The sequence below is a fragment of the Lacerta agilis genome, chromosome 5 (assembly GCF_009819535.1).
Source record: "Lacerta agilis isolate rLacAgi1 chromosome 5, rLacAgi1.pri, whole genome shotgun sequence".
Taxonomy (NCBI): domain Eukaryota; kingdom Metazoa; phylum Chordata; class Lepidosauria; order Squamata; family Lacertidae; genus Lacerta; species Lacerta agilis.
The window spans coordinates 75,679,827-75,685,826 of record NC_046316.1 but is presented as its reverse complement, the minus strand read 5'-3'; positions in this window follow the sequence as shown (position 1 = coordinate 75,685,826).

Sequence of the window (6,000 nt, the reverse complement as noted above, 5' to 3'; positions counted from 1 at the left end):
TGGAACTTCCTGACAGTAAGAGCTGTTGGACAGTGGAATTTGCTGCCAAGGAGTGTGGTGGAGTCTCCTTCTTTGGAGGTCTTTAAGCGGAGGCTTGACAGCCATCTGTCAGGAATGCTTTGATGGTGTTTCCTGCTTGGCAGGGGGTTGGACTGGATGGCCCTTGTGGTCTCTTCCAACTCTATGATTCTATGATTCTATGAATATTCAATGCAGAAGTATTGCAAAGTAGATTGTGCTATTCCTTCATCTTCTGCAAATGTATTGTTGTTGCTCAGTTGTTACTAAATAGCTGAGAAGGATACACGAGGGGCTCAAATACTGTAGCAAATGTTAGCTACATTTGTTCCAGCATTTCAGGCAATACAGTTGTACCTCTAGTTATGAACTTAATTCATTCCGGAGGTCCATTCATAACCTGAAACTGTTCTTAACTAGAGGTGTGCTTTCGCTAATGGGGTTTCTTGCTGCCGCCGCGCTGCCGGCACACAGTTTCCATTCTCATCCTGGGGCAAAGTTCTCAACTCAAGGTAACTCTTCCAGGTTAGTGGAGTTTGTAACCTGAAGCATTTGTAACTCAAGGTACCACAGTAATAACCTGATTATGGGCATTTACCTATATGTTGGTCTACTAAATTCAGAAGGACGTATTGCCTGTACCTGATCCCAGGTGTTGGTCATGTTTCTAATCTAATGGTTAAAAGGGGGCAGGGTTTGCTTCTGATTCTGGCTGAAGAATCACCTCACAAATATATAATATATTCATAGCCTTAAAAATGTAGGTTTATTTTAATTTAACAAAGTGGAGCGGATTTTATGACCTCCTTTTGTCAAGGAAGGAAGACTACATCCTCATGCTAAGTATTATACAGACTAAAGGCAATCCTAAAGCTATATCCCCCAGGTTAGGGTCTAGCAGATCTCCAGCTGAGCATATCTACTTCCCAGCCTGGCTCAGCTGCGACACAGCTGGCTGAACCAAGCCTGGTGTTTCTTAAGCTGATATACTGTAAGTGCTGAAAGGTGGGCATTCTGGGGGTGTTGTGGAGTGGGACAGGAGGAAGTTTTAGGCTGGATTCTAAGTTTCTCCAGCATTGTCACATGATGTGGCATAAATTAATCCAGTAAAAAGCCTCTGCTGGGATTTTGGCCAGCTCAGCCAGTAGTAGCCGTGCCCCTGAACAGAGTTTGGATCTAGCATACTTTGTGCCATCTTAATTTAAACCGTCATAATTTATGCTGGCTTCCATATTTAGGATTGCTCCCTAAGCATCTACTACATCTGATTGATTTGTTTCTTCTTTGTATAATTGATTAGGGTTCAAAAACTGGAAAGTAGAACTGGAGGCTTTCACTGGACTAGGCCAGTCCTTCTATTCCTCTGAAGTCAAACTATGAGGCATCACCAGAAACTGGCGCTGGGTAATTTGGATACAGGTAGGCCTACCAACCAGGAAATATGTTAGTGGCCCAACCAGTAAAACTGTATTTTATCATGTCACCCATACTGGTGTCTGGAGAGGAGGTAAAGTCTATATTTTTCTACGCTGTGCCTCAGACCTGTTGGGTTCCACCTGTTCTGCCCATCCCTGATACTGGACACCAGTATTTTGGAAAACATTTTTTTTTTTTAAAAAAAAATCTTATTTATTGTATTTAAATATTTTTACACCAGTTTTCTGCCCAGATTGACCTTCAGGGCATCTTTTAATCATCAAAAAGTTTAAAACATCATTAAAAACAGAAATAAGATTAAAAATACAGTCACCAATTTTTAAAATCCCCTAAAATTAAAGCTATCAAAAGATTTCACAGGAGAAGAATAAAACCCCAGACTAGCAGAGATCTGGTGAAGCAAAGGTGTGTGTGTGGTCCACCATGAAGAAAGGGGTCCATCTGGCTGCCTGGGAGTTGTGAGCACAACAAACTACACAATCCTGTCTTGCACCCCAGCAGCCAGATGAGCCTCTGAACATAACAGGATGCAAAACAAGGCATTCTGAATGACTGCAATGTTTGGACAGGTTCATATGGGAGAAGGCAGCCTTTCAAGTTGGCCACACCAGAAGTGTGCTAAAATGTACGCTGAGATTTAAAGAGACTCTTGCATATTGTAGATTTCCAACTTTTCTTTTCCTACCAGCGCTGCAGCAGAGGTGGCTCCTAAACGGGTCTAGAATATTATATACCGGTAATAAGTCAGGCTTCTGGTCCATCTAGCCCAGCCTTTCTTAACCTTGAGTCCCCAGATTTGTTGGACTACAATTCCCATCATCTCTAGCTAGCAGGAGCAGTGGTCAGGGATGATGGGATTCATAGTCCAACAACATCTGGGTACCCAAGGTTGAGAAAGGCTGGTGTATCTCAGCTTGTCTGCAATGACTGGCAGCAGCTCTCCAGGGTTTCAGGTGGGACATTCCCAGTTGTTCTACCTGGAGATGCCAGGAACTGAACCTGGAACCTCAGACTTGCAAAACACATACCGTATTTTTCGCTCCATAAGACACACTTTTTCCTCCTAAAAAGTAAGGGGAAATATCTGTGCATCTTATGGAGCAAATGGTGGTCCCTGGAGCTGAATTGCCCAGGGGCCAAAAGAGGATCATGCTTTTTATTTTAAAAAGAGAAAAGGGGGTGTTGAAAGGACCAGCTCAGCAGCTGATCAGCAAGAGATCGGGAGAGACATAAGAGTCCCTGCTCCCTTTCAGCCCTGCCCTCTTGCCCAGTCCTCCATTGTTGAATGTGCTGCAGTGGGAGGTTGTTTGTTTCCCCAGCGATATGTGACTGGCTGATTAGATTATCTGTCTGGAAACTGTAGAAAAGGCTCCCTTTCCTTTAGAAGCTGCAGAAATGTGAGTTGAACCCCATAAAAACGGGGCTTTTGCTCTTTGCTTTTCCCCCTTTGCAAAAGGAGCTTTGCTTTTCCCCCTTTTCAAAAAAGCTGCAAAACGTTTAGCTGATCCTCAAAAAATCAGGGCTTTTCCCTTTGCAAAGAAAGCTGCAAAACTTTTAGCTGATCCTCAAAAAAACAGGGCCTTTCCCTTTTCAAAAAAAAGCTGCAAAACTTTTAGCTGATCCTCCAAAAAACAGGGCTTTCCCCTTTGCAAAAAAAGCTGCAAAACTTTTAGCTGATCCTCAAAAAAACAGGGCTTTTAGAGGAGGAAAACCAGAAAAATGTTTTTTTTTTCTTGTTTCCTCCTCTAAAAACAAGGTGTGCCCTATGGTCCGGTGTGCCCTATGGAGTGAAAAATACAGTACTCTGCCACTGTGGATCTTTGGCTTTTGCCCATCTACAGGAACATAAGCTCTAATGACAATGAAAGACATGTATATATCCCCAAATTAGACTCTACTATAAGAAAACCATCTTTATAATAACTTTTCCCCTGTAATAAATCTCCCCCTTTCAGTATGGTAAGTTAGTAATGTGAATTCCATGGAAATTTGTAGCTGAAAATGACAGTGTGTGTATAGATGAACACCTATTCTTGGCACGGCTTCATTAACTATAAGCAGTATAAAGAATTATTTTATTACGGCTTCATTAACTATAAGCAGTATCTGAAGAAGTGTGCATGCACACGAAAGCTCATACCAAGAACAAACTCAGTTGGTCTCTAAGGTGCTACTGGAAAGAATTTTCTATTTTGTTTCCAGTATAAAGAACTTAGACCTGAATTTACAAGTATAAAACATATGCAGAACTTGGACTGAATAACTTCCCTGAATACTTTGGTTGCAGCTGGCATCTTTATTTGCTTATGTGAGTTTGCGTGCTGTCTATGGCCTGGTTAGTCAAAATGAAGGGCAGGAACCCGTCGTGACAGAAGGAAACTGAGAGACATGTAAGAAACAATGCCTGTTTTGTAGGAAGTGTCTCAATGTATGTGTCTGATCCCATGGGAACTGCAGTAGACCATACATGCTTTGTGGAAGTAAGATGCTCTCTTTCGAGATATTGTTAATCCTTTCCTTTCACTGGAAATATATTTGTGAATGTTGTTGAAAAGTAGCCTGGGAGATTCTATGAATTCTACAACAATAAAAATAAAACAACTTACCGGTATGTTGCTCTGGAAGGATGCAAAGGACGACAAACATGTTAAGACCAAAGATAGGCAAGAGGAAATTTTTTATTATTACTATTATTATATAGTTATTTATTTATACCCCACCTTTCCCCCTGACAGGACTTTAATATTATCCAGAATGAGAAAATGAACACTTGCCACGTGTCTGATGAAGGTTTTGGATTGAAACCGGTCTAATTTCATTGATTCTAAACTAGCTTTAAGCATAAACCTTGCTAGCCAGAATGCCTGCATCATTTCATTAAAATCAATACAGAGGCGTAGGAAGGTCAGGTGGTACCCGGTGCGGAAAATTTCTTGTCAACCCCCCCATTGATCCCCCCCCCCACCACAAAAATGGTTTTACGTTATTTCATATTTTCTTACAAAGGAATCATAAGTAATAATAATTTCAGCCTTTACGACATAGGAAAACAGCCAAATAAACAGCTATTTTGGTTTGAGGAGGGTCAAGATATTAACCGATATGCATGAAATTTCATATATAGCTATATAATTTCATATTTAGCTATATAATCCCTAGTATAGTAAGGTAAGACCTTTGGAGCAGGCATTTAAAAAAAAAAGTTTTTTTTATGAACCGCCTTAGTAGGGCAGTAATTGTTCCTTGATAATTTGTCACCCCTTCCATTATGGAAACTGGGGAGAACCGCCCCCTACGGCCCCCCTTGCTACGCCCCTGAATGCAAACATGGCGTTTAAGTTGAACGATGTCAGGTCTGGGTTGCATTTCATATTTAAGGTTGGGTTAGAGAATTTGTGATTACTAAATTGTGCAGAAAGTAGATTCACACATCTGTTTTCAGCATCAGAGCAAACAGGCCATCAGGTGAGACATTGTTGTGTTGGGTTTCATCCCACTGTCTGGAAGCTACTTTCCCCACAGTCAATTTAGGTAATCCCACCATTTTTGGGCGAAATATTCCCTGCAAAATATTGTCACTATGTTACTTTTAAAGGCATGGACATAAACTAGCAGAATGTAAAAGCTAGTTTTAAATGAGTGTTGTTAAAACCTCTGCACAGTTTGCCTCAGCTCATATACCAGCAGTGATCTAAGGTGGAAGGAGAGAGCCTGGGCCACAATTAGCCCATGCTCTGGTAACCTCCTGTTTAGACTAATGTAATGCGCGGTGGATGGGGCTGCCTTTAAAGATAGTCTGGAACAGTTAGCTCAGACTAATACTGCAAGATTATTAAGTGGGACTGGTCCCTTTGACCATTTATGTCTGTCCTTGTCAGCTGCCCTGGCTCCCCATCCATTTGTGGGCCTAATTTAAAGTACCGGTTTTAATCTTTAAAGCCCTAAACAACTTGGGATCAGTTTATCCAAAATAGTGTACCCTCTTCTCCCATATGTAAGTACCTGAACAGTAAGATCTTTTTTTGCAGAAGGTTGAAAAAGCAAGACATAAAATGAAAGGTTGAAGGAAGTGAATGTTTGCTGCTTAACGTGAAGAAAATCAAGGAGAGCAGGGAGGACAAGTGATAAATTTCAAATATGTCGAAGTTGCCTTCAAAACATGTAACAATTATTCTCTTGTTCAGTTAGCATGAGGAAGGTTTTATTTTTCTGGAAGAAAATATTAGGAGGGAAAAAACAAAGTTTGAGGAAAAAACCTTTGACTGAAACATGTTACACCTAAAAGGGCAAGTCTCATTTATAACTTCCTTAAATGACTGCTTGAGCCAAATGCTTTTTTCTTAGAATTGTTCCTGTTTCCTTAAAGCAAAGGGGGCAAAAAATGTAAGCCGGCAAGTTTGCTTTGTGCTATAAATCACTTAATCTAGTTCTATTCAGGCTCTAGTGATAAGAGGTAAATGATGCAAGGCTTATATAGGCCCCAGAGGCAGGCACCACACCTTATATTGTGTCATATATACCTAATAAACACATTGCAAAATACAT